The sequence below is a fragment of the Acipenser ruthenus genome, chromosome 44, assembly GCF_902713425.1.
Source record: "Acipenser ruthenus chromosome 44, fAciRut3.2 maternal haplotype, whole genome shotgun sequence".
NCBI classification, from domain to species: Eukaryota; Metazoa; Chordata; class Actinopteri; order Acipenseriformes; family Acipenseridae; genus Acipenser; species Acipenser ruthenus.
The window spans coordinates 4,536,301-4,554,181 of record NC_081232.1 but is presented as its reverse complement, the minus strand read 5'-3'; the positions used below and the strand labels follow the sequence as shown (position 1 = coordinate 4,554,181).

Genomic DNA, 17,881 nt, shown 5'->3' with positions numbered 1-17,881 from the left:
AGAAATGCAATCGCCTGCGGCCACACCACCTTGAATAAGCCTGATCTCGTCTGATCTCAGAAGCTAAGCAATGTTGGGCTTGGTTAGTACTTGGATGGGAGACCACCTGGGAATATCAAGTGCTGCAGGCATTACATTTTAGTAATTACATTTTACAATTGAAATGTGTGGAGGACAAAAGGAAATTTTGGAGGAATCACCCCCAGCTCACTAAACATAAAAGTCATGAAAGCAGAAATGCAATCGCCTGCGGCCACACCACCTTGAATAAGCCTGATCTCGCCTGATCTCAGAAGCTAAGCAATGTTGGGCTTGGTTAGTACTTGGATGGGAGACCACCTGGGAATATCAAGTGCTGCAGGCATTACATTTTACAATTGAAATGTGTGGAGGACAAAAGGAAATTTTGGAGGAATCACCCCCAGCTCACTAAACATAAAAGTCATGAAAGCAGAAATGCAATCGCCTGCGGCCACACCACCTTGAATAAGCCTGATCTCGTCTGATCTCAGAAGCTAAGCAATGTTGGGCTTGGTTAGTACTTGGATGGGAGACCACCTGGGAATATCAAGTGCTGCAGGCATTACATTTTTGTAATTACATTTTACAATTGAAATGTGTGGAGGACAAAAGGAAATTTTGGAGGAATCACCCCCAGCTCACTAAACATAAAAGTCATGAAAGCAGAAATGCAATCGCCTGCGGCCACACCACCTTGAATAAGCCTGATCTCGTCTGATCTCAGAAGCTAAGCAATGTTGGGCTTGGTTAGTACTTGGATGGGAGACCACCTGGGAATATCAAGTGCTGCAGGCATTACATTTTTGTAATTACATTTTACAATTGAAATGTGTGGAGGACAAAAGGAAATTTTGGAGGAATCACCCCCAGCTCACTAAACATAAAAGTCATGAAAGCAGAAATGCAATCGCCTGCGGCCACACCACCTTGAATAAGCCTGATCTCGTCTGATCTCAGAAGCTAAGCAATGTTGGGCTTGGTTAGTACTTGGATGGGAGACCACCTGGGAATATCAAGTGCTGCAGGCATTACATTTTTGTAATTACATTTTACAATTGAAATGTGTGGAGGACAAAAGGAAATTTTGGAGGAATCACCCCCAGCTCACTAAACATAAAAGTCATGAAAGCAGAAATGCAATCGCCTGCGGCCACACCACCTTGAATAAGCCTGATCTCGTCTGATCTCAGAAGCTAAGCAATGTTGGGCTTGGTTAGTACTTGGATGGGAGACCCCCTGGGAATATCAAGTGTTGCAGGTATTACATTTTACAATTGAAATGTGCGGAGGACAAAAGGAAATTTTGGAGGAATCACCCCCAGCTCACTAAACATAAAAGTCATGAAAGCAGAAATGCAATCGCCTGCGGCCACACCACCTTGAATAAGCCTGATCTCGTCTGATCTCAGAAGCTAAGCAATGTTGGGCTTGGTTAGTACTTGGATGGGAGACCACCTGGGAATATCAAGTGCTGCAGGCATTACATTTTACAATTGAAATGTGTGGAGGACAAAAGGAAATTTTGGAGGAATCACCCCCAGCTCACTAAACATAAAAGTCATGAAAGCAGAAATGCAATCGCCTGCGGCCACACCACCTTGAATAAGCCTGATCTCGTCTGATCTCAGAAGCTAAGCAATGTTGGGCTTGGTTAGTACTTGGATGGGAGACCACCTGGGAATATCAAGTGCTGCAGGCATTACATTTTTGTAATTACATTTTACAATTGAAATGTGTGGAGGACAAAAGGAAATTTTGGAGGAATCACCCCCAGCTCACTAAACATAAAAGTCATGAAAGCAGAACTGCAATCGCCTGCGGCCACACCACCTTGAATAAGCCTGATCTCGTCTGATCTCAGAAGCTAAGCAATGTTGGGCTTGGTTAGTACTTGGATGGGAGACCACCTGGGAATATCAAGTGCTGCAGGCATTACATTTTTGTAATTACATTTTACAATTGAAATGTGTGGAGGACAAAAGGAAATTTTGGAGGAATCACCCCCAGCTCACTAAACATAAAAGTCATGAAAGCAGAACTGCAATCGCCTGCGGCCACACCACCTTGAATAAGCCTGATCTCGTCTGATCTCAGAAGCTAAGCAATGTTGGGCTTGGTTAGTACTTGGATGGGAGACCACCTGGGAATATCAAGTGCTGCAGGCATTACATTTTAGTAATTACATTTTACAATTGAAATGTGTGGAGGACAAAAGGAAATTTTGGAGGAATCACCCCCAGCTCACTAAACATAAAAGTCATGAAAGCAGAAATGCAATCGCCTGCGGCCACACCACCTTGAATAAGCCTGATCTCGTCTGATCTCAGAAGCTAAGCAATGTTGGGCTTGGTTAGTACTTGGATGGGAGACCACCTGGGAATATCAAGTGTTGCAGGCATTACATTTTACAATTGAAATGTGTGGAGGACAAAAGGAAATTTTGGAGGAATCACCCCCAGCTCACTAAACATAAAAGTCATGAAAGCAGAAATGCAATCGCCTGCGGCCACACCACCTTGAATAAGCCTGATCTCAGAAGCTAAGCAATGTTGGGCTTGGTTAGTACTTGGATGGGAGACCACCTGGGAATATCAAGTGCTGCAGGCATTACATTTTACAATTGAAATGTGTGGAGGACAAAAGGAAATTTTGGAGGAATCACCCCCAGCTCACTAAACATAAAAGTCATGAAAGCAGAAAAGCAGTTGCCTGCGGCCACACCACCTTGAATAAGCCTGATCTCGTCTGATCTCAGAAGCTAAGCAATGTTGGGCTTGGTTAGTACTTGGATGGGAGACCACCTGGGAATATCAAGTGCTGCAGGCATTACATTTTTGTAATTACATTTTACAATTGAAATGTGTGGAGGACAAAAGGAAATTTTGGAGGAATCACCCCCAGCTCACTAAACATAAAAGTCATGAAAGCAGAAATGCAATCGCCTGCGGCCACACCACCTTGAATAAGCCTGATATCGTCTGATCTCAGAAGCTAAGCAATGTTGGGCTTGGTTAGTACTTGGATGGGAGACCACCTGGGAATATCAAGTGCTGCAGGCATTACATTTTACAATTGAAATGTGTGGAGGACAAAAGGAAATTTTGGAGGAATCACCCCCAGCTCACTAAACATAAAAGTCATGAAAGCAGAAATGCAATCGCCTGCGGCCACACCACCTTGAATAAGCCTGATCTCGTCTGATCTCAGAAGCTAAGCAATGTTGGGCTTGGTTAGTACTTCGATGGGAGACCACCTGGGAATATCAAGTGCTGCAGGCATTACATTTTTGTAATTACATTTTACAATTGAAATGTGTGGAGGACAAAAGGAAATTTTGGAGGAATCACCCCCAGCTCACTAAACATAAAAGTCATGAAAGCAGAAATGCCATTGCCTGCGGCCACACCACCTTGAATAAGCCTGATCTCGTCTGATCTCCGAAGCTAAGCAATGTTGGGCTTGGTTAGTACTTGGATGGGAGACCACCTGGGAATATCAAGTGCTGCAGACATTACATTTTTGTAATTACATTTTACAATTGAAATGTGTGGAGGACAAAAGGAAATTTTGGAGGAATCACCCCCAGCTCACTAAACATAAAAGTCATGAAAGCAGAAATGCAATCGCCTGCGGCCACACCACCTTGAATAAGCCTGATCTCGTCTGATCTCAGAAGCTAAGCAATGTTGGGCTTGGTTAGTACTTGGATGGGAGACCACCTGGGAATATCAAGTGCTGCAGGCATTACATTTTACAATTGAAATGTGTGGAGGACAAAAGGAAATTTTGGAGGAATCACCCCCAGCTCACTAAACATAAAAGTCATGAAAGCAGAACAGCAATCGCCTGCGGCCACACCACCTTGAATAAGCCTGATCTCGTCTGATCTCAGAAGCTAAGCAATGTTGGGCTTGGTTAGTACTTGGATGGGAGACCACCTGGGAATATCAAGTGCTGCAGGCATTACATTTTTGTAATTACATTTTACAATTGAAATGTGTGGAGGACAAAAGGAAATTTTGGAGGAATCACCCCCAGCTCACTAAACATAAAAGTCATGAAAGCAGAAATGCAATCGCCTGCGGCCACACCACCTTGAATAAGCCTGATCTCGTCTGATCTCAGAAGCTAAGCCATGTTGGGCTTGGTTAGTACTTGGATGGGAGACCACCTGAGAATATCAAGTGCTGCAGGCATTACGTTTTACAATTGAAATGTGTGGAGGACAAAAGGAAATTTTGGAGGAATCACCCCCAGCTCACTAAACATAAAAGTCGTGAAAGCAGAAATGCAATCGCCTGCGGCCACACCACCTTGAATAAGTCTGACCTCGTCTGATCTCAGAAGCTAAGCAATGTTGGGCTTGGTTAGTACTTGGATGGGACACCACCTGGGAATATCAAGTGCTGCAGGCATTACATTTTACAATTGAAATGTGTGGAGGACAAAAGGAAATTTTGGAGGAATCACCCCCAGCTCACTAAACATAAAAGTCATGAAAGCAGAAATGCAATCGCCTGCGGCCACACCACCTTGGATAAGCTTGATCTCGTCTGATCTCAGAAGCTAAGCAATGTTGGGCTTGGTTAGTACTTGGATGGGAGACCACCTGGGAATATCAAGTACTGCAGGCATTACATTTTTGTAATTACATTTTACAATTGAAATGTGTGGAGGACAAAAGGAAATTTTGGAGGAATCACCCCCAGCTCACTAAACATAAAAGTCATGAAAGCAGAAATGCAATCGCCTGCGGCCACACCACCTTGAATAAGCCTGATCTCGTCTGATCTCAGAAGCTAAGCAATGTTGGGCTTGGTTAGTACTTGGATGGGAGACCACCTGGGAATATCAAGTGCTGCAGGCATTACATTTTACAATTGAAATGTGTGGAGGACAAAAGGAAATTTTGGAGGAATCACCCCCAGCTCACTAAACATAAAAGTCATGAAAGCAGAAATGCAATCGCCTGCGGCCACACCACCTTGAATAAGCCTGATCTCGTCTGATCTCAGAAGCTAAGCAATGTTGGGCTTGGTTAGTACTTGGATGGGAGACCACCTGGGAATATCAAGTGCTGCAGGCATTACATTTTACAATTGAAATGTGTGGAGGACAAAAGGAAATTTTGACGGAATCACCCCCAGCTCACTAAACATAAAAGTCATGAAAGCAGAAATGCAATCGCCTGCGGCCACACCACCTTGAATAAGCCTGATCTCGTCTGATCTCAGAAGCTAAGCAATGTTGGGCTTGGTTAGTACTTGGATGGGAGACCACCTGGGAATATCAAGTGCTGCAGGCATTACATTTTTGTAATTACATTTTACAATTGAAATGTGTGGAGGACAAAAGGAAATTTTGGAGGAATCACCCCCAGCTCACTAAACATAAAAGTCATGAAAGCAGAAATGCAATCGCCTGCGGCCACACCACCTTGAATAAGCCTGATCTCGCCTGATCTCGTCTGATCTCAGAAGCTAAGCAATGTTGGGCTTGGTTAGTACTTGGATGGGAGACCACCTGGGAATATCAAGTGCTGCAGGCATTACATTTTACAATTGAAATGTGTGGAGGACAAAAGGAAATTTAGGAGGAATCACCCCCAGCTCACTAAACATAAAAGTCATGAAAGCAGAAATGCAATCGCCTGCGGCCACACCACCTTGAATAAGCCTGATCTCGTCTGATCTCAGAAGCTAAGCAATGTTGGGCTTGGTTAGTACTTGGATGGGAGACCACCTGGGAATATCAAGTGCTGCAGGCATTACATTTTACAATTGAAATGTGTGGAGGACAAAAGGAAATTTTGGAGGAATCACCCCCAGCTCACTAAACATAAAAGTCATGAAAGCAGAACAGCAATCGCCTGCGGCCACCCCACCTTGAATAAGCCTGATCTCGTCTGATCTCAGAAGCTAAGCAATGTTGGGCTTGGTTAGTACTTGGATGGGAGACCACCTGGGAATATCAAGTGCTGCAGGCATTACATTTTACAATTGAAATGTGTGGAGGACAAAAGGAAATTTTGGCGGAATCACCCCCAGCTCACTAAACATAAAAGTCATGAAAGCAGAAATGCAATCGCCTGCGGCCACACCACCTTGAATAAGCCTGATCTCGTCTGATCTCAGAAGCTAAGCAATGTTGGGCTTGGTTAGTACTTGGATGGGAGACCACCTGGGAATATCAAGTGCTGCAGGCATTACATTTTACAATTGAAATGTGTGGAGGACAAAAGGAAATTTTGGAGGAATCACCCCCAGCTCACTAAACATAAAAGTCATGAAAGCAGAAATGCAATCGCCTGCGGCCAGACCACCTTGAATAAGACCACCTGGGAATATCAAGTGCTGCAGGCATTACATTTTTGTAATTACATTTTACAATTGAAATGTGTGGAGGACAAAAGGAAATTTTGGAGGAATCACCCCCAGCTCACTAAACATAAAAGTCATGAAAGCAGAACAGCAATCGCCTGCGGCCACACCACCTTGAATAAGCCTGATCTCGTCTGATCTCAGAAGCTAAGCAATGTTGGGCTTGGTTAGTACTTGGATGGGAGACCACCTGGGAATATCAAGTGCTGCAGACATTACATTTTACAATTGAAATGTGTGGAGGACAAAAGGAAATTTTGGAGGAATCACCCCCAGCTCACTAAACATAAAAGTCATGAAAGCAGAAATGCAATCGCCTGCGGCCACACCACCTTGAATAAGCCTGATCTCGTCTGATCTCAGAAGCTAAGCAATGTTGGGCTTGGTTAGTACTTGGATGGGAGACCACCTGGGAATATCAAGTGCTGCAGGCATTACATTTTACAATTGAAATGTGTGGAGGACAAAAGGAAATTTTGGAGGAATCACCCCCAGCTCACTAAACATAAAAGTCATGAAAGCAGAAATGCAATCGCCTGCGGCCACACCACCTTGAATAAGCCTGATCTCGTCTGATCTCAGAAGCTAAGCAATGTTGGGCTTGGTTAGTACTTGGATGGGAGACCACCTGGGAATATCAAGTGCTGCAGGCATTACATTTTACAATTGAAATGTGTGGAGGACAAAAGGAAATTTTGGAGGAATCACCCCCAGCTCACTAAACATAAAAGTCATGAAAGCAGAAATGCAATCGCCTGCGGCCACACCACCTTGAATAAGCCTGATCTCGTCTGATCTAAGAAGCTAAGCAATGTTGGGCTTGGTTAGTACTTGGATGGGAGACCACCTGGGAATATCAAGTGCTGCAGGCATTACATTTTACAATTGAAATGTGTGGAGGACAAAAGGAAATTTTGGAGGAATCACCCCCAGCTCACTAAACATAAAAGTCATGAAAGCAGAAATGCAATCGCCTGCGGCCACACCACCTTGAATAAGCCTGATCTCGTCTGATCTCAGAAGCTAAGCAATGTTGGGCTTGGTTAGTACTTGGATGGGAGACCACCTGGGAATATCAAGTGCTGCAGGCATTACATTTTACAATTGAAATGTGTGGAGGACAAAAGGAAATTTTGGAGGAATCACCCCCAGCTCACTAAACATAAAAGTCATGAAAGCAGAAATGCAATCGCCTGCGGCCACACCACCTTGAATAAGACCACCTGGGAATATCAAGTGCTGCAGGCATTACATTTTTGTAATTACATTTTACAATTGAAATGTGTGGAGGACAAAAGGAAATTTTGGAGGAATCACCCCCAGCTCACTAAACATAAAAGTCATGAAAGCAGAAATGCAATCGCCTGCGGCCACACCACCTTGAATAAGACCACCTGGGAATATCAAGTGCTGCAGGCATTACATTTTTGTAATTACATTTTACAATTGAAATGTGTGGAGGACAAAAGGAAATTTTGGAGGAATCACCCCCAGCTCACTAAACATAAAAGTCATGAAAGCAGAAATGCAATCGCCTGCGGCCACACCACCTTGAATAAGCCTGATCTCGTCTGATCTAAGAAGCTAAGCAATGTTGGGCTTGGTTAGTACTTGGATGGGAGACCACCTGGGAATATCAAGTGCTGCAGGCATTACATTTTACAATTGAAATGTGTGGAGGACAAAAGGAAATTTTGGAGGAATCACCCCCAGCTCACTAAACATAAAAGTCATGAAAGCAGAAATGCAATCGCCTGCGGCCACACCACCTTGAATAAGCCTGATCTCGTCTGATCTCAGAAGCTAAGCAATGTTGGGCTTGGTTAGTACTTGGATGGGAGACCACCTGGGAATATCAAGTGCTGCAGGCATTACATTTTACAATTGAAATGTGTGGAGGACAAAAGGAAATTTTGGAGGAATCACCCCCAGCTCACTAAACATAAAAGTCATGAAAGCAGAAATGCAATCGCCTGCGGCCACACCACCTTGAATAAGACCACCTGGGAATATCAAGTGCTGCAGGCATTACATTTTTGTAATTACATTTTACAATTGAAATGTGTGGAGGACAAAAGGAAATTTTGGAGGAATCACCCCCAGCTCACTAAACATAAAAGTCATGAAAGCAGAAATGCAATCGCCTGCGGCCACACCACCTTGAATAAGACCACCTGGGAATATCAAGTGCTGCAGGCATTACATTTTTGTAATTATATTTTACAATTGAAATGTGTGGAGGACAAAAGGAAATTTTGGAGGAATCACCCCCAGCTCACTAAACATAAAAGTCATGAAAGCAGAAATGCAATCGCCTGCGGCCACACCACCTTGAATAAGCCTGATCTCGTCTGATCTCAGAAGCTAAGCAATGTTGGGCTTGGTTAGTACTTGGATGGGAGACCACCTGGGAATATCAAGTGCTGCAGGCATTACATTTTACAATTGAAATGTGTGGAGGACAAAAGGAAATTTTGGAGGAATCACCCCCAGCTCACTAAACATAAAAGTCATGAAAGCAGAAATGCAATCGCCTGCGGCCACACCACCTTGAATAAGCCTGATCTCGTCTGATCTCAGAAGCTAAGCAATGTTGGGCTTGGTTAGTACTTGGATGGGAGACCACCTGGGAATATCAAGTGCTGCAGGCATTACATTTTACAATTGAAATGTGTGGAGGACAAAAGGAAATTTTGGAGGAATCACCCCCAGCTCACTAAACATAAAAGTCATGAAAGCAGAAATGCAATCGCCTGCGGTCACACCACCTTGAATAAGCCTGATCTCGTCTGATCTCAGAAGCTAAGCAATGTTGGGCTTGGTTAGTACTTGGATGGGAGACCACCTGGGAATATCAAGTGCTGCAGGCATTACATTTTACAATTGAAATGTGTGGAGGACAAAAGGAAATTTTGGAGGAATCACCCCCAGCTCACTAAACATAAAAGTCATGAAAGCAGAAATGCAATCGCCTGCGGCCACACCACCTTGAATAAGACCACCTGGGAATATCAAGTGCTGCAGGCATTACATTTTTGTAATTACATTTTACAATTGAAATGTGTGGAGGACAAAAGGAAATTTTGGAGGAATCACCCCCAGCTCACTAAACATAAAAGTCATGAAAGCAGAAATGCAATCGCCTGCGGCCACACCACCTTGAATAAGCCTGATCTCGTCTGATCTCAGAAGCTAAGCAATGTTGGGCTTGGTTAGTACTTGGATGGGAGACCACCTGGGAATATCAAGTGCTGCAGGCATTACATTTTACAATTGAAATGTGTGGAGGACAAAAGGAAATTTTGGAGGAATCACCCCCAGCTCACTAAACATAAAAGTCATGAAAGCAGAAATGCAATCGCCTGCGGCCACACCACCTTGAATAAGCCTGATCTCGTCTGATCTCAGAAGCTAAGCAATGTTGGGCTTGGTTAGTACTTGGATGGGAGACCACCTGGGAATATCAAGTGCTGCAGGCATTACATTTTACAATTGAAATGTGTGGAGGACAAAAGGAAATTTTGGAGGAATCACCCCCAGCTCACTAAACATAAAAGTCATGAAAGCAGAAATGCAATCGCCTGCGGCCACACCACCTTGAATAAGACCACCTGGGAATATCAAGTGCTGCAGGCATTACATTTTTGTAATTACATTTTACAATTGAAATGTGTGGAGGACAAAAGGAAATTTTGGAGGAATCACCCCCAGCTCACTAAACATAAAAGTCATGAAAGCAGAAATGCAATCGCCTGCGGCCACACCACCTTGAATAAGCCTGATCTCGTCTGATCTCAGAAGCTAAGCAATGTTGGGCTTGGTTAGTACTTGGATGGGAGACCACCTGGGAATATCAAGTGCTGCAGGCATTACATTTTACAATTGAAATGTGTGGAGGACAAAAGGAAATTTTGGAGGAATCACCCCCAGCTCACTAAACATAAAAGTCATGAAAGCAGAAATGCAATCGCCTGCGGCCACACCACCTTGAATAAGACCACCTGGGAATATCAAGTGCTGCAGGCATTACATTTTTGTAATTACATTTTACAATTGAAATGTGTGGAGGACAAAAGGAAATTTTGGAGGAATCACCCCCAGCTCACTAAACATAAAAGTCATGAAAGCAGAAATGCAATCGCCTGCGGCCACACCACCTTGAATAAGACCACCTGGGAATATCAAGTGCTGCAGGCATTACATTTTTGTAATTACATTTTACAATTGAAATGTGTGGAGGACAAAAGGAAATTTTGGAGGAATCACCCCCAGCTCACTAAACATAAAAGTCATGAAAGCAGAAATGCAATCGCCTGCGGCCACACCACCTTGAATAAGCCTGATCTCGTCTGATCTCAGAAGCTAAGCAATGTTGGGCTTGGTTAGTACTTGGATGGGAGACCACCTGGGAATATCAAGTGCTGCAGGCATTACATTTTACAATTGAAATGTGTGGAGGACAAAAGGAAATTTTGGAGGAATCACCCCCAGCTCACTAAACATAAAAGTCATGAAAGCAGAAATGCAATCGCCTGCGGCCACACCACCTTGAATAAGCCTGATCTCGTCTGATCTCAGAAGCTAAGCAATGTTGGGCTTGGTTAGTACTTGGATGGGAGACCACCTGGGAATATCAAGTGCTGCAGGCATTACATTTTACAATTGAAATGTGTGGAGGACAAAAGGAAATTTTGGAGGAATCACCCCCAGCTCACTAAACATAAAAGTCATGAAAGCAGAAATGCAATCGCCTGCGGCCACACCACCTTGAATAAGCCTGATCTCGTCTGATCTCAGAAGCTAAGCAATGTTGGGCTTGGTTAGTACTTGGATGGGAGACCACCTGGGAATATCAAGTGCTGCAGGCATTACATTTTACAATTGAAATGTGTGGAGGACAAAAGGAAATTTTGGAGGAATCACCCCCAGCTCACTAAACATAAAAGTCATGAAAGCAGAAATGCAATCGCCTGCGGCCACACCACCTTGAATAAGCCTGATCTCGTCTGATCTCAGAAGCTAAGCAATGTTGGGCTTGGTTAGTACTTGGATGGGAGACCACCTGGGAATATCAAGTGCTGCAGGCATTACATTTTACAATTGAAATGTGTGGAGGACAAAAGGAAATTTTGGAGGAATCACCCCCAGCTCACTAAACATAAAAGTCATGAAAGCAGAAATGCAATCGCCTGCGGCCACACCACCTTGACTAAGCCTGATCTCGTCTGATCTCAGAAGCTAAGCAATGTTGGTCTTGGTTAGTACTTGGATGGGAGACCACCAGGGAATATCAAGTGCTGCAGGCATTACATTTTACAATTGAAATGTGTGGAGGACAAAAGGAAATTTTGGAGGAATCACCCCCAGCTCACTAAACATAAAAGTCATGAAAGCAGAACAGCAATCGCCTGCGGCCACACCACCTTGAATAAGCCTGATCTCGTCTGATCTCAGAAGCTAAGCAATGTTGGGCTTGGTTAGTACTTGGATGGGAGACCACCTAGGAATATCAAGTGCTGCAGGCATTACATTTTACAATTGAAATGTGTGGAGGACAAAAGGAAATTTTGGAGGAATCACCCCCAGCTCACTAAACATAAAAGTCATGAAAGCAGAAATGCAATCGCCTGCGGCCATACCACCTTGGATAAGCCTGATCTCGTCTGATCTCAGAAGCTAAGCAATGTTGGGCTTGGTTAGTACTTGGATGGGAGACCACCTGGGAATATCAAGTGCTGCAGGCATTACATTTTTGTAATTACATTTTACAATTGAAATGTGTGGAGGACAAAAGGAAATTTTGGAGGAATCACCCCCAGCTCACTAAACATAAAAGTCATGAAAGCAGAAATGCAATCGCCTGCGGCCACACCACCTTGAATAAGCCTGATCTCGTCTGATCTCAGAAGCTAAGCAATGTTGGGCTTGGTTAGTACTTGGATGGGAGACCACCTGGGAATATCAAGTGCTGCAGGCATTACATTTTTGTAATTACATTTTACAATTGAAATGTGTGGAGGACAAAAGGAAATTTTGGAGGAATCACCCCCAGCTCACTAAACATAAAAGTCATGAAAGCAGAAATGCAATCGCCTGCGGCCACACCACCTTGAATAAGCCTGATCTCGTCTGATCTCAGAAGCTAAGCAATGTTGGGCTTGGTTAGTACTTGGATGGGAGACCACCTGGGAATATCAAGTGCTGCAGGCATTACATTTTACAATTGAAATGTGTGGAGGACAAAAGGAAATTTTGGAGGAATCACCCCCAGCTCACTAAACATAAAAGTCATGAAAGCAGAAATGCAATCGCCTGCGGCCACACCACCTTGAATAAGCCTGATCTCGTCTGATCTCAGAAGCTAAGCAATGTTGGGCTTGGTTAGTACTTGGATGGGAGACCACCTGGGAATATCAAGTGCTGCAGGCATTACATTTTACAATTGAAATGTGTGGAGGACAAAAGGAAATTTTGGAGGAATCACCCCCAGCTCACTAAACATAAAAGTCATGAAAGCAGAAATGCAATCGCCTGCGGCCACACCACCTTGAATAAGCCTGATCTCGTCTGATCTCAGAAGCTAAGCAATGTTGGGCTTGGTTAGTACTTGGATGGAAGACCACCTGGGAATATCAAGTGCTGCAGGCATTACATTTTACAATTGAAATGTGTGGAGGACAAAAGGAAATTTTGGAGGAATCACCCCCAGCTCACTAAACATAAAAGTCATGAAAGCAGAAATGCAATCGCCTGCGGCCACACCACCTTGAATAAGCCTGATCTCGTCTGATCTCAGAAGCTAAGCAATGTTGGGCTTGGTTAGTACTTGGATGGGAGACCACCTGGGAATATCAAGTGCTGCAGGCATTACATTTTTGTAATTACATTTTACAATTGAAATGTGTGGAGGACAAAAGGAAATTTTGGAGGAATCACCCCCAGCTCACTAAACATAAAAGTCATGAAAGCAGAAATGCAATCGCCTGCGGCCACACCACCTTGAATAAGCCTGATCTCGTCTGATCTCAGAAGCTAAGCAATGTTGGGCTTGGTTAGTACTTGGATGGGAGACCACCTGGGAATATCAAGTGCTGCAGGCATTACATTTTTGTAATTACATTTTACAATTGAAATGTGTGGAGGACAAAAGGAAATTTTGGAGGAATCACCCCCAGCTCACTAAACATAAAAGTCATGAAAGCAGAAATGCAATCGCCTGCGGCCACACCACCTTGAATAAGCCTGATCTCGTCTGATCTCAGAAGCTAAGCAATGTTGGGCTTGGTTAGTACTTGGATGGGAGACCACCTGGGAATATCAAGTGCTGCAGGCATTACATTTTACAATTGAAATGTGTGGAGGACAAAAGGAAATTTTGGAGGAATCACCCCCAGCTCACTAAACATAAAAGTCATGAAAGCAGAAATGCAATCGCCTGCGGCCACACCACCTTGAATAAGCCTGATCTCGTCTGATCTCAGAAGCTAAGCAATGTTGGGCTTGGTTAGTACTTGGATGGGAGACCACCTGGGAATATCAAGTGCTGCAGGCATTACATTTTAGTAATTACATTTTACAATTGAAATGTGTGGAGGACAAAAGGAAATTTTGGAGGAATCACCCCCAGCTCACTAAACATAAAAGTCATGAAAGCAGAAATGCAATCGCCTGCGGCCACACCACCTTGACTAAGCCTAATCTCGTCTGATCTCAGAAGCTAAGCAATGTTGGGCTTGGTTAGTACTTGGATGGGAGACCACCTGGGAATATCAAGTGCTGCAGACATTACATTTTTGTAATTACATTTTACAATTGAAATGTGTGGAGGACAAAAGGAAATTTTGGAGGAATCACCCCCAGCTCACTAAACATAAAAGTCATGAAAGCAGAAATGCAATCGCCTGCGGCCACACCACCTTGAATAAGCCTGATCTCGCCTGATCTCGTCTGATCTCAGAAGCTAAGCAATGTTGGGCTTGGTTAGTACTTGGATGGGAGACCACCTGGGAATATCAAGTGCTGCAGGCATTACATTTTACAATTGAAATGTGTGGAGGACAAAAGGAAATTTTGGAGGAATCACCCCCAGCTCACTAAACATAAAAGTCATGAAAGCAGAAATGCAATCGCCTGCGGCCACACCACCTTGAATAAGCCTGATCTCGTCTGATCTCAGAAGCTAAGCAATGTTGGGCTTGGTTAGTACTTGGATGGGAGACCACCTGGGAATATCAAGTGCTGCAGGCATTACATTTTAGTAATTACATTTTACAATTGAAATGTGTGGAGGACAAAAGGAAATTTTGGAGGAATCACCCCCAGCTCACTAAACATAAAAGTCATGAAAGCAGAAATGCAATCGCCTGCGGCCACACCACCTTGACTAAGCCTAATCTCGTCTGATCTCAGAAGCTAAGCAATGTTGGGCTTGGTTAGTACTTGGATGGGAGACCACCTGGGAATATCAAGTGCTGCAGACATTACATTTTTGTAATTACATTTTACAATTGAAATGTGTGGAGGACAAAAGGAAATTTTGGAGGAATCACCCCCAGCTCACTAAACATAAAAGTCATGAAAGCAGAAATGCAATCGCCTGCGGCCACACCACCTTGACTAAGCCTAATCTCGTCTGATCTCAGAAGCTAAGCAATGTTGGGCTTGGTTAGTACTTGGATGGGAGACCACCTGGGAATATCAAGTGCTGCAGACATTACATTTTTGTAATTACATTTTACAATAGAAATGTGTGGAGGACAAAAGGAAATTTTGGAGGAATCACCCCCAGCTCACTAAACATAAAAGTCATGAAAGCAGAAATGCAATCGCCTGCGGCCACACCACCTTGAATAAGCCTGATCTCGTCTGATCTCAGAAGCTAAGCAATGTTGGGCTTGGTTAGTACTTGGATGGGAGACCACCTGGGAATATCAAGTGCTGCAGGCATTACATTTTTGTAATTACATTTTACAATTGAAATGTGTGGAGGACAAAAGGAAATTTTGGAGGAATCACCCCCAGCTCACTAAACATAAAAGTCATGAAAGCAGAAATGCAATCGCCTGCGGCCACACCACCTTGAATAAGCCTGATCTCGTCTGATCTCGTCTGATCTCAGAAGCTAAGCAATGTTGGGCTTGGTTAGTACTTGGATGGGAGACCACCTGGGAATATCAAGTGCTGCAGGCATTACATTTTACAATTGAAATGTGTGGAGGACAAAAGGAAATTTTGGAGGAATCACCCCCAGCTCACTAAACATAAAAGTCATGAAAGCAGAAATGCAATCGCCTGCGGCCACACCACCTTGAATAAGCCTGATCTCGTCTGATCTCAGAAGCTAAGCAATGTTGGGCTTGGTTAGTACTTGGATGGGAGACCACCTGGGAATATCAAGTGCTGCAGGCATTACATTTTACAATTGAAATGTGTGGAGGACAAAAGGAAATTTTGGAGGAATCACCCCCAGCTCACTAAACATAAAAGTCATGAAAGCAGAAATGCAATCGCCTGCGGCCACACCACCTTGAATAAGCCTGATCTCGTCTGATCTCAGAAGCTAAGCAATGTTGGGCTTGGTTAGTACTTGGATGGGAGACCACCTGGGAATATCAAGTGCTGCAGGCATTACATTTTACAATTGAAATGTGTGGAGGACAAAAGGAAATTTTGGAGGAATCACCCCCAGCTCACTAAACATAAAAGTCATGAAAGCAGAAATGCAATCGCCTGCGGCCACACCACCTTGAATAAGCCTGATCTCGTCTGATCTCAGAAGCTAAGCAATGTTGGGCTTGGTTAGTACTTGGATGGGAGACCACCTGGGAATATCAAGTGCTGCAGGCATTACATTTTACAATTGAAATGTGTGGAGGACAAAAGGAAATTTTGGAGGAATCACCCCCAGCTCACTAAACATAAAAGTCATGAAAGCAGAAATGCAATCGCCTGCGGCCACACCACCTTGAATAAGCCTGATCTCGTCTGATCTCAGAAGCTAAGCAATGTTGGGCTTGGTTAGTACTTGGATGGGAGACCACCTGGGAATATCAAGTGCTGCAGGCATTACATTTTACAATTGAAATGTGTGGAGGACAAAAGGAAATTTTGGAGGAATCACCCCCAGCTCACTAAACATAAAAGTCATGAAAGCAGAAATGCAATCGCCTGCGGTCACACCACCTTGAATAAGCCTGATCTCGTCTGATCTCAGAAGCTAAGCAATGTTGGGCTTGGTTAGTACTTGGATGGGAGACCACCTGGGAATATCAAGTGCTGCAGGCATTACATTTTACAATTGAAATGTGTGGAGGACAAAAGGAAATTTTGGAGGAATCACCCCCAGCTCACTAAACATAAAAGTCATGAAAGCAGAAATGCAATCGCCTGCGGCCACACCACCTTGAATAAGCCTGACCTCGTCTGATCTCAGAAGCTAAGCAATGTTGGGCTTGGTTAGTACTTGGATGGGAGACCACCTGGGAATATCAAGTGCTGCAGGCATTACATTTTTGTAATTACATTTTACAATTGAAATGTGTGGAGGACAAAAGGAAATTTTGGAGGAATCACCCCCAGCTCACTAAACATAAAAGTCATGAAAGCAGAAATGCAATCGCCTGCGGCCACACCACCTTGAATAAGCCTGATCTCGTCCGATCTCAGAAGCTAAGCAATGTTGGGCTTGGTTAGTACTTGGATGGGAGACCACCTGGGAATATCAAGTGCTGCAGGCATTACATTTTACAATTGAAATGTGTGGAGGACAAAAGGAAATTTTGGAGGAATCACCCCCAGCTCACTAAACATAAAAGTCATGAAAGCAGAAATGCAATCGCCTGCGGCCACACCACCTTGAATAAGCCTGATCTCGTCTGATCTCAGAAGCTAAGCAATGTTGGGCTTGGTTAGTACTTGGATGGGAGACCACCTGGGAATATCAAGTGCTGCAGGCATTACATTTTTGTAATTACATTTTACAATTGAAATGTGTGGAGGACAAAAGGAAATTTTGGAGGAATCACCCCCAGCTCACTAAACATAAAAGTCATGAAAGCAGAAATGCAATCGCCTGCGGCCACACCACCTTGAATAAGCCTGATCTCGTCTGATCTCAGAAGCTAAGCAATGTTGGGCTTGGTTAGTACTTGGATGGGAGACCACCTGGGAATATCAAGTGCTGCAGGCATTACATTTTACAATTGAAATGTGTGGAGGACAAAAGGAAATTTTGGAGGAATCACCCCCAGCTCACTAAACATAAAAGTCATGAAAGCAGAACAGCAATCGCCTGCGGCCACACCACCTTGAATAAGCCTGATCTCGTCTGATCTCAGAAGCTAAGCAATGTTGGGCTTGGTTAGTACTTGGATGGGAGACCACCTGGGAATATCAAGTGCTGCAGGCATTACATTTTACAATTGAAATGTGTGGAGGACAAAAGGAAATTTTGGAGGAATCACCCCCAGCTCACTAAACAT

The 17,881-nt window shown here is 43.9% G+C and overlaps 64 non-coding genes and 9 pseudogenes across 64 annotated transcripts; all 73 read left to right on the top strand.

Annotated features, from left to right (window-relative positions):
* Window positions 1-12: 12 nt before the first annotated feature.
* On the top strand, window positions 13-131 carry LOC131717933 (5S ribosomal RNA). The gene has a single exon (XR_009316826.1). It is a non-coding gene; the product is annotated as a 5S ribosomal RNA (ribosomal RNA).
* A 114-nt stretch (window positions 132-245) lies between these two features.
* Window positions 246-364, top strand: LOC131711614 (5S ribosomal RNA). The gene has a single exon (XR_009313500.1). It is a non-coding gene; the product is annotated as a 5S ribosomal RNA (ribosomal RNA).
* Window positions 365-464: 100 nt separating this feature from the next.
* Window positions 465-583, top strand: LOC131717932 (5S ribosomal RNA). The gene has a single exon (XR_009316825.1). It is a non-coding gene; the product is annotated as a 5S ribosomal RNA (ribosomal RNA).
* A 114-nt stretch (window positions 584-697) lies between these two features.
* On the top strand, window positions 698-816 carry LOC131717931 (5S ribosomal RNA). The gene has a single exon (XR_009316824.1). It is a non-coding gene; the product is annotated as a 5S ribosomal RNA (ribosomal RNA).
* A 114-nt stretch (window positions 817-930) lies between these two features.
* On the top strand, window positions 931-1,049 carry LOC131717930 (5S ribosomal RNA). Its single transcript, XR_009316823.1, has one exon. It is a non-coding gene; the product is annotated as a 5S ribosomal RNA (ribosomal RNA).
* A 114-nt stretch (window positions 1,050-1,163) lies between these two features.
* On the top strand, window positions 1,164-1,282 carry LOC131712151 (5S ribosomal RNA). Its single transcript, XR_009314043.1, has one exon. It is a non-coding gene; the product is annotated as a 5S ribosomal RNA (ribosomal RNA).
* A 100-nt stretch (window positions 1,283-1,382) lies between these two features.
* On the top strand, window positions 1,383-1,501 carry LOC131717929 (5S ribosomal RNA). The gene has a single exon (XR_009316822.1). It is a non-coding gene; the product is annotated as a 5S ribosomal RNA (ribosomal RNA).
* A 100-nt stretch (window positions 1,502-1,601) lies between these two features.
* LOC131717928 (5S ribosomal RNA) lies at window positions 1,602-1,720 on the top strand. Its single transcript, XR_009316821.1, has one exon. It is a non-coding gene; the product is annotated as a 5S ribosomal RNA (ribosomal RNA).
* A 114-nt stretch (window positions 1,721-1,834) lies between these two features.
* On the top strand, window positions 1,835-1,953 carry LOC131717927 (5S ribosomal RNA). Its single transcript, XR_009316820.1, has one exon. It is a non-coding gene; the product is annotated as a 5S ribosomal RNA (ribosomal RNA).
* A 114-nt stretch (window positions 1,954-2,067) lies between these two features.
* LOC131717926 (5S ribosomal RNA) lies at window positions 2,068-2,186 on the top strand. Its single transcript, XR_009316819.1, has one exon. It is a non-coding gene; the product is annotated as a 5S ribosomal RNA (ribosomal RNA).
* Window positions 2,187-2,300: 114 nt separating this feature from the next.
* LOC131710468 (5S ribosomal RNA) lies at window positions 2,301-2,419 on the top strand. Its single transcript, XR_009312340.1, has one exon. It is a non-coding gene; the product is annotated as a 5S ribosomal RNA (ribosomal RNA).
* Window positions 2,420-2,519: 100 nt separating this feature from the next.
* LOC131714970 (5S ribosomal RNA) lies at window positions 2,520-2,628 on the top strand (annotated as a pseudogene).
* A 100-nt stretch (window positions 2,629-2,728) lies between these two features.
* On the top strand, window positions 2,729-2,847 carry LOC131717925 (5S ribosomal RNA). Its single transcript, XR_009316818.1, has one exon. It is a non-coding gene; the product is annotated as a 5S ribosomal RNA (ribosomal RNA).
* A 114-nt stretch (window positions 2,848-2,961) lies between these two features.
* Window positions 2,962-3,080, top strand: LOC131712930 (5S ribosomal RNA). Its single transcript, XR_009314817.1, has one exon. It is a non-coding gene; the product is annotated as a 5S ribosomal RNA (ribosomal RNA).
* A 100-nt stretch (window positions 3,081-3,180) lies between these two features.
* Window positions 3,181-3,299, top strand: LOC131709879 (5S ribosomal RNA). The gene has a single exon (XR_009311743.1). It is a non-coding gene; the product is annotated as a 5S ribosomal RNA (ribosomal RNA).
* Window positions 3,300-3,413: 114 nt separating this feature from the next.
* On the top strand, window positions 3,414-3,532 carry LOC131713115 (5S ribosomal RNA). Its single transcript, XR_009315003.1, has one exon. It is a non-coding gene; the product is annotated as a 5S ribosomal RNA (ribosomal RNA).
* Window positions 3,533-3,646: 114 nt separating this feature from the next.
* LOC131717923 (5S ribosomal RNA) lies at window positions 3,647-3,765 on the top strand. Its single transcript, XR_009316816.1, has one exon. It is a non-coding gene; the product is annotated as a 5S ribosomal RNA (ribosomal RNA).
* Window positions 3,766-3,865: 100 nt separating this feature from the next.
* On the top strand, window positions 3,866-3,984 carry LOC131717922 (5S ribosomal RNA). Its single transcript, XR_009316815.1, has one exon. It is a non-coding gene; the product is annotated as a 5S ribosomal RNA (ribosomal RNA).
* Window positions 3,985-4,098: 114 nt separating this feature from the next.
* Window positions 4,099-4,217, top strand: LOC131712204 (5S ribosomal RNA). Its single transcript, XR_009314097.1, has one exon. It is a non-coding gene; the product is annotated as a 5S ribosomal RNA (ribosomal RNA).
* A 100-nt stretch (window positions 4,218-4,317) lies between these two features.
* LOC131713785 (5S ribosomal RNA) lies at window positions 4,318-4,436 on the top strand (annotated as a pseudogene).
* A 100-nt stretch (window positions 4,437-4,536) lies between these two features.
* LOC131712315 (5S ribosomal RNA) lies at window positions 4,537-4,655 on the top strand. The gene has a single exon (XR_009314210.1). It is a non-coding gene; the product is annotated as a 5S ribosomal RNA (ribosomal RNA).
* Window positions 4,656-4,769: 114 nt separating this feature from the next.
* Window positions 4,770-4,888, top strand: LOC131717921 (5S ribosomal RNA). The gene has a single exon (XR_009316814.1). It is a non-coding gene; the product is annotated as a 5S ribosomal RNA (ribosomal RNA).
* A 100-nt stretch (window positions 4,889-4,988) lies between these two features.
* Window positions 4,989-5,107, top strand: LOC131717920 (5S ribosomal RNA). The gene has a single exon (XR_009316813.1). It is a non-coding gene; the product is annotated as a 5S ribosomal RNA (ribosomal RNA).
* A 100-nt stretch (window positions 5,108-5,207) lies between these two features.
* Window positions 5,208-5,326, top strand: LOC131717919 (5S ribosomal RNA). Its single transcript, XR_009316812.1, has one exon. It is a non-coding gene; the product is annotated as a 5S ribosomal RNA (ribosomal RNA).
* Window positions 5,327-5,440: 114 nt separating this feature from the next.
* On the top strand, window positions 5,441-5,569 carry LOC131713325 (5S ribosomal RNA; annotated as a pseudogene).
* Window positions 5,570-5,669: 100 nt separating this feature from the next.
* LOC131717918 (5S ribosomal RNA) lies at window positions 5,670-5,788 on the top strand. Its single transcript, XR_009316811.1, has one exon. It is a non-coding gene; the product is annotated as a 5S ribosomal RNA (ribosomal RNA).
* Window positions 5,789-5,888: 100 nt separating this feature from the next.
* On the top strand, window positions 5,889-6,007 carry LOC131711198 (5S ribosomal RNA). The gene has a single exon (XR_009313081.1). It is a non-coding gene; the product is annotated as a 5S ribosomal RNA (ribosomal RNA).
* A 100-nt stretch (window positions 6,008-6,107) lies between these two features.
* LOC131717917 (5S ribosomal RNA) lies at window positions 6,108-6,226 on the top strand. Its single transcript, XR_009316810.1, has one exon. It is a non-coding gene; the product is annotated as a 5S ribosomal RNA (ribosomal RNA).
* Window positions 6,227-6,497: 271 nt separating this feature from the next.
* LOC131711088 (5S ribosomal RNA) lies at window positions 6,498-6,616 on the top strand. The gene has a single exon (XR_009312970.1). It is a non-coding gene; the product is annotated as a 5S ribosomal RNA (ribosomal RNA).
* A 100-nt stretch (window positions 6,617-6,716) lies between these two features.
* Window positions 6,717-6,835, top strand: LOC131717916 (5S ribosomal RNA). Its single transcript, XR_009316809.1, has one exon. It is a non-coding gene; the product is annotated as a 5S ribosomal RNA (ribosomal RNA).
* A 100-nt stretch (window positions 6,836-6,935) lies between these two features.
* LOC131717915 (5S ribosomal RNA) lies at window positions 6,936-7,054 on the top strand. Its single transcript, XR_009316808.1, has one exon. It is a non-coding gene; the product is annotated as a 5S ribosomal RNA (ribosomal RNA).
* Window positions 7,055-7,154: 100 nt separating this feature from the next.
* Window positions 7,155-7,273, top strand: LOC131712906 (5S ribosomal RNA). The gene has a single exon (XR_009314793.1). It is a non-coding gene; the product is annotated as a 5S ribosomal RNA (ribosomal RNA).
* Window positions 7,274-7,373: 100 nt separating this feature from the next.
* LOC131717914 (5S ribosomal RNA) lies at window positions 7,374-7,492 on the top strand. The gene has a single exon (XR_009316807.1). It is a non-coding gene; the product is annotated as a 5S ribosomal RNA (ribosomal RNA).
* Window positions 7,493-7,934: 442 nt separating this feature from the next.
* Window positions 7,935-8,053, top strand: LOC131712905 (5S ribosomal RNA). Its single transcript, XR_009314792.1, has one exon. It is a non-coding gene; the product is annotated as a 5S ribosomal RNA (ribosomal RNA).
* A 100-nt stretch (window positions 8,054-8,153) lies between these two features.
* On the top strand, window positions 8,154-8,272 carry LOC131717912 (5S ribosomal RNA). The gene has a single exon (XR_009316805.1). It is a non-coding gene; the product is annotated as a 5S ribosomal RNA (ribosomal RNA).
* A 442-nt stretch (window positions 8,273-8,714) lies between these two features.
* Window positions 8,715-8,833, top strand: LOC131717911 (5S ribosomal RNA). The gene has a single exon (XR_009316804.1). It is a non-coding gene; the product is annotated as a 5S ribosomal RNA (ribosomal RNA).
* A 100-nt stretch (window positions 8,834-8,933) lies between these two features.
* On the top strand, window positions 8,934-9,052 carry LOC131717910 (5S ribosomal RNA). The gene has a single exon (XR_009316803.1). It is a non-coding gene; the product is annotated as a 5S ribosomal RNA (ribosomal RNA).
* A 100-nt stretch (window positions 9,053-9,152) lies between these two features.
* LOC131709887 (5S ribosomal RNA) lies at window positions 9,153-9,271 on the top strand. Its single transcript, XR_009311751.1, has one exon. It is a non-coding gene; the product is annotated as a 5S ribosomal RNA (ribosomal RNA).
* A 271-nt stretch (window positions 9,272-9,542) lies between these two features.
* LOC131717909 (5S ribosomal RNA) lies at window positions 9,543-9,661 on the top strand. Its single transcript, XR_009316802.1, has one exon. It is a non-coding gene; the product is annotated as a 5S ribosomal RNA (ribosomal RNA).
* Window positions 9,662-9,761: 100 nt separating this feature from the next.
* Window positions 9,762-9,880, top strand: LOC131717908 (5S ribosomal RNA). The gene has a single exon (XR_009316801.1). It is a non-coding gene; the product is annotated as a 5S ribosomal RNA (ribosomal RNA).
* A 271-nt stretch (window positions 9,881-10,151) lies between these two features.
* Window positions 10,152-10,270, top strand: LOC131717907 (5S ribosomal RNA). Its single transcript, XR_009316800.1, has one exon. It is a non-coding gene; the product is annotated as a 5S ribosomal RNA (ribosomal RNA).
* Window positions 10,271-10,712: 442 nt separating this feature from the next.
* On the top strand, window positions 10,713-10,831 carry LOC131717906 (5S ribosomal RNA). The gene has a single exon (XR_009316799.1). It is a non-coding gene; the product is annotated as a 5S ribosomal RNA (ribosomal RNA).
* A 100-nt stretch (window positions 10,832-10,931) lies between these two features.
* Window positions 10,932-11,050, top strand: LOC131717905 (5S ribosomal RNA). Its single transcript, XR_009316798.1, has one exon. It is a non-coding gene; the product is annotated as a 5S ribosomal RNA (ribosomal RNA).
* Window positions 11,051-11,150: 100 nt separating this feature from the next.
* LOC131717904 (5S ribosomal RNA) lies at window positions 11,151-11,269 on the top strand. Its single transcript, XR_009316797.1, has one exon. It is a non-coding gene; the product is annotated as a 5S ribosomal RNA (ribosomal RNA).
* A 100-nt stretch (window positions 11,270-11,369) lies between these two features.
* LOC131717903 (5S ribosomal RNA) lies at window positions 11,370-11,488 on the top strand. Its single transcript, XR_009316796.1, has one exon. It is a non-coding gene; the product is annotated as a 5S ribosomal RNA (ribosomal RNA).
* Window positions 11,489-11,588: 100 nt separating this feature from the next.
* On the top strand, window positions 11,589-11,707 carry LOC131713423 (5S ribosomal RNA; annotated as a pseudogene).
* A 100-nt stretch (window positions 11,708-11,807) lies between these two features.
* On the top strand, window positions 11,808-11,926 carry LOC131710624 (5S ribosomal RNA). The gene has a single exon (XR_009312507.1). It is a non-coding gene; the product is annotated as a 5S ribosomal RNA (ribosomal RNA).
* Window positions 11,927-12,026: 100 nt separating this feature from the next.
* Window positions 12,027-12,145, top strand: LOC131710008 (5S ribosomal RNA). Its single transcript, XR_009311873.1, has one exon. It is a non-coding gene; the product is annotated as a 5S ribosomal RNA (ribosomal RNA).
* Window positions 12,146-12,259: 114 nt separating this feature from the next.
* LOC131717901 (5S ribosomal RNA) lies at window positions 12,260-12,378 on the top strand. The gene has a single exon (XR_009316794.1). It is a non-coding gene; the product is annotated as a 5S ribosomal RNA (ribosomal RNA).
* Window positions 12,379-12,492: 114 nt separating this feature from the next.
* Window positions 12,493-12,611, top strand: LOC131717900 (5S ribosomal RNA). The gene has a single exon (XR_009316793.1). It is a non-coding gene; the product is annotated as a 5S ribosomal RNA (ribosomal RNA).
* A 100-nt stretch (window positions 12,612-12,711) lies between these two features.
* LOC131717899 (5S ribosomal RNA) lies at window positions 12,712-12,830 on the top strand. The gene has a single exon (XR_009316792.1). It is a non-coding gene; the product is annotated as a 5S ribosomal RNA (ribosomal RNA).
* Window positions 12,831-12,930: 100 nt separating this feature from the next.
* Window positions 12,931-13,049, top strand: LOC131710982 (5S ribosomal RNA). The gene has a single exon (XR_009312864.1). It is a non-coding gene; the product is annotated as a 5S ribosomal RNA (ribosomal RNA).
* Window positions 13,050-13,149: 100 nt separating this feature from the next.
* LOC131717898 (5S ribosomal RNA) lies at window positions 13,150-13,268 on the top strand. The gene has a single exon (XR_009316791.1). It is a non-coding gene; the product is annotated as a 5S ribosomal RNA (ribosomal RNA).
* Window positions 13,269-13,382: 114 nt separating this feature from the next.
* LOC131717897 (5S ribosomal RNA) lies at window positions 13,383-13,501 on the top strand. The gene has a single exon (XR_009316790.1). It is a non-coding gene; the product is annotated as a 5S ribosomal RNA (ribosomal RNA).
* Window positions 13,502-13,615: 114 nt separating this feature from the next.
* On the top strand, window positions 13,616-13,734 carry LOC131717895 (5S ribosomal RNA). The gene has a single exon (XR_009316788.1). It is a non-coding gene; the product is annotated as a 5S ribosomal RNA (ribosomal RNA).
* Window positions 13,735-13,834: 100 nt separating this feature from the next.
* On the top strand, window positions 13,835-13,953 carry LOC131717894 (5S ribosomal RNA). The gene has a single exon (XR_009316787.1). It is a non-coding gene; the product is annotated as a 5S ribosomal RNA (ribosomal RNA).
* Window positions 13,954-14,067: 114 nt separating this feature from the next.
* LOC131713875 (5S ribosomal RNA) lies at window positions 14,068-14,186 on the top strand (annotated as a pseudogene).
* A 114-nt stretch (window positions 14,187-14,300) lies between these two features.
* On the top strand, window positions 14,301-14,429 carry LOC131713324 (5S ribosomal RNA; annotated as a pseudogene).
* Window positions 14,430-14,529: 100 nt separating this feature from the next.
* On the top strand, window positions 14,530-14,648 carry LOC131717893 (5S ribosomal RNA). Its single transcript, XR_009316786.1, has one exon. It is a non-coding gene; the product is annotated as a 5S ribosomal RNA (ribosomal RNA).
* A 114-nt stretch (window positions 14,649-14,762) lies between these two features.
* On the top strand, window positions 14,763-14,881 carry LOC131713874 (5S ribosomal RNA; annotated as a pseudogene).
* Window positions 14,882-14,995: 114 nt separating this feature from the next.
* LOC131713873 (5S ribosomal RNA) lies at window positions 14,996-15,114 on the top strand (annotated as a pseudogene).
* A 114-nt stretch (window positions 15,115-15,228) lies between these two features.
* Window positions 15,229-15,347, top strand: LOC131717892 (5S ribosomal RNA). Its single transcript, XR_009316785.1, has one exon. It is a non-coding gene; the product is annotated as a 5S ribosomal RNA (ribosomal RNA).
* Window positions 15,348-15,461: 114 nt separating this feature from the next.
* Window positions 15,462-15,590, top strand: LOC131713601 (5S ribosomal RNA; annotated as a pseudogene).
* A 100-nt stretch (window positions 15,591-15,690) lies between these two features.
* LOC131717891 (5S ribosomal RNA) lies at window positions 15,691-15,809 on the top strand. Its single transcript, XR_009316784.1, has one exon. It is a non-coding gene; the product is annotated as a 5S ribosomal RNA (ribosomal RNA).
* Window positions 15,810-15,909: 100 nt separating this feature from the next.
* LOC131717889 (5S ribosomal RNA) lies at window positions 15,910-16,028 on the top strand. Its single transcript, XR_009316782.1, has one exon. It is a non-coding gene; the product is annotated as a 5S ribosomal RNA (ribosomal RNA).
* Window positions 16,029-16,128: 100 nt separating this feature from the next.
* LOC131717888 (5S ribosomal RNA) lies at window positions 16,129-16,247 on the top strand. The gene has a single exon (XR_009316781.1). It is a non-coding gene; the product is annotated as a 5S ribosomal RNA (ribosomal RNA).
* Window positions 16,248-16,347: 100 nt separating this feature from the next.
* LOC131717887 (5S ribosomal RNA) lies at window positions 16,348-16,466 on the top strand. The gene has a single exon (XR_009316780.1). It is a non-coding gene; the product is annotated as a 5S ribosomal RNA (ribosomal RNA).
* Window positions 16,467-16,566: 100 nt separating this feature from the next.
* Window positions 16,567-16,685, top strand: LOC131709886 (5S ribosomal RNA). Its single transcript, XR_009311750.1, has one exon. It is a non-coding gene; the product is annotated as a 5S ribosomal RNA (ribosomal RNA).
* Window positions 16,686-16,785: 100 nt separating this feature from the next.
* Window positions 16,786-16,904, top strand: LOC131711695 (5S ribosomal RNA). Its single transcript, XR_009313583.1, has one exon. It is a non-coding gene; the product is annotated as a 5S ribosomal RNA (ribosomal RNA).
* Window positions 16,905-17,018: 114 nt separating this feature from the next.
* Window positions 17,019-17,137, top strand: LOC131718246 (5S ribosomal RNA). The gene has a single exon (XR_009317144.1). It is a non-coding gene; the product is annotated as a 5S ribosomal RNA (ribosomal RNA).
* A 100-nt stretch (window positions 17,138-17,237) lies between these two features.
* Window positions 17,238-17,356, top strand: LOC131717886 (5S ribosomal RNA). Its single transcript, XR_009316779.1, has one exon. It is a non-coding gene; the product is annotated as a 5S ribosomal RNA (ribosomal RNA).
* Window positions 17,357-17,470: 114 nt separating this feature from the next.
* Window positions 17,471-17,589, top strand: LOC131717885 (5S ribosomal RNA). The gene has a single exon (XR_009316778.1). It is a non-coding gene; the product is annotated as a 5S ribosomal RNA (ribosomal RNA).
* Window positions 17,590-17,689: 100 nt separating this feature from the next.
* Window positions 17,690-17,808, top strand: LOC131717884 (5S ribosomal RNA). The gene has a single exon (XR_009316777.1). It is a non-coding gene; the product is annotated as a 5S ribosomal RNA (ribosomal RNA).
* Window positions 17,809-17,881: the final 73 nt, after the last annotated feature.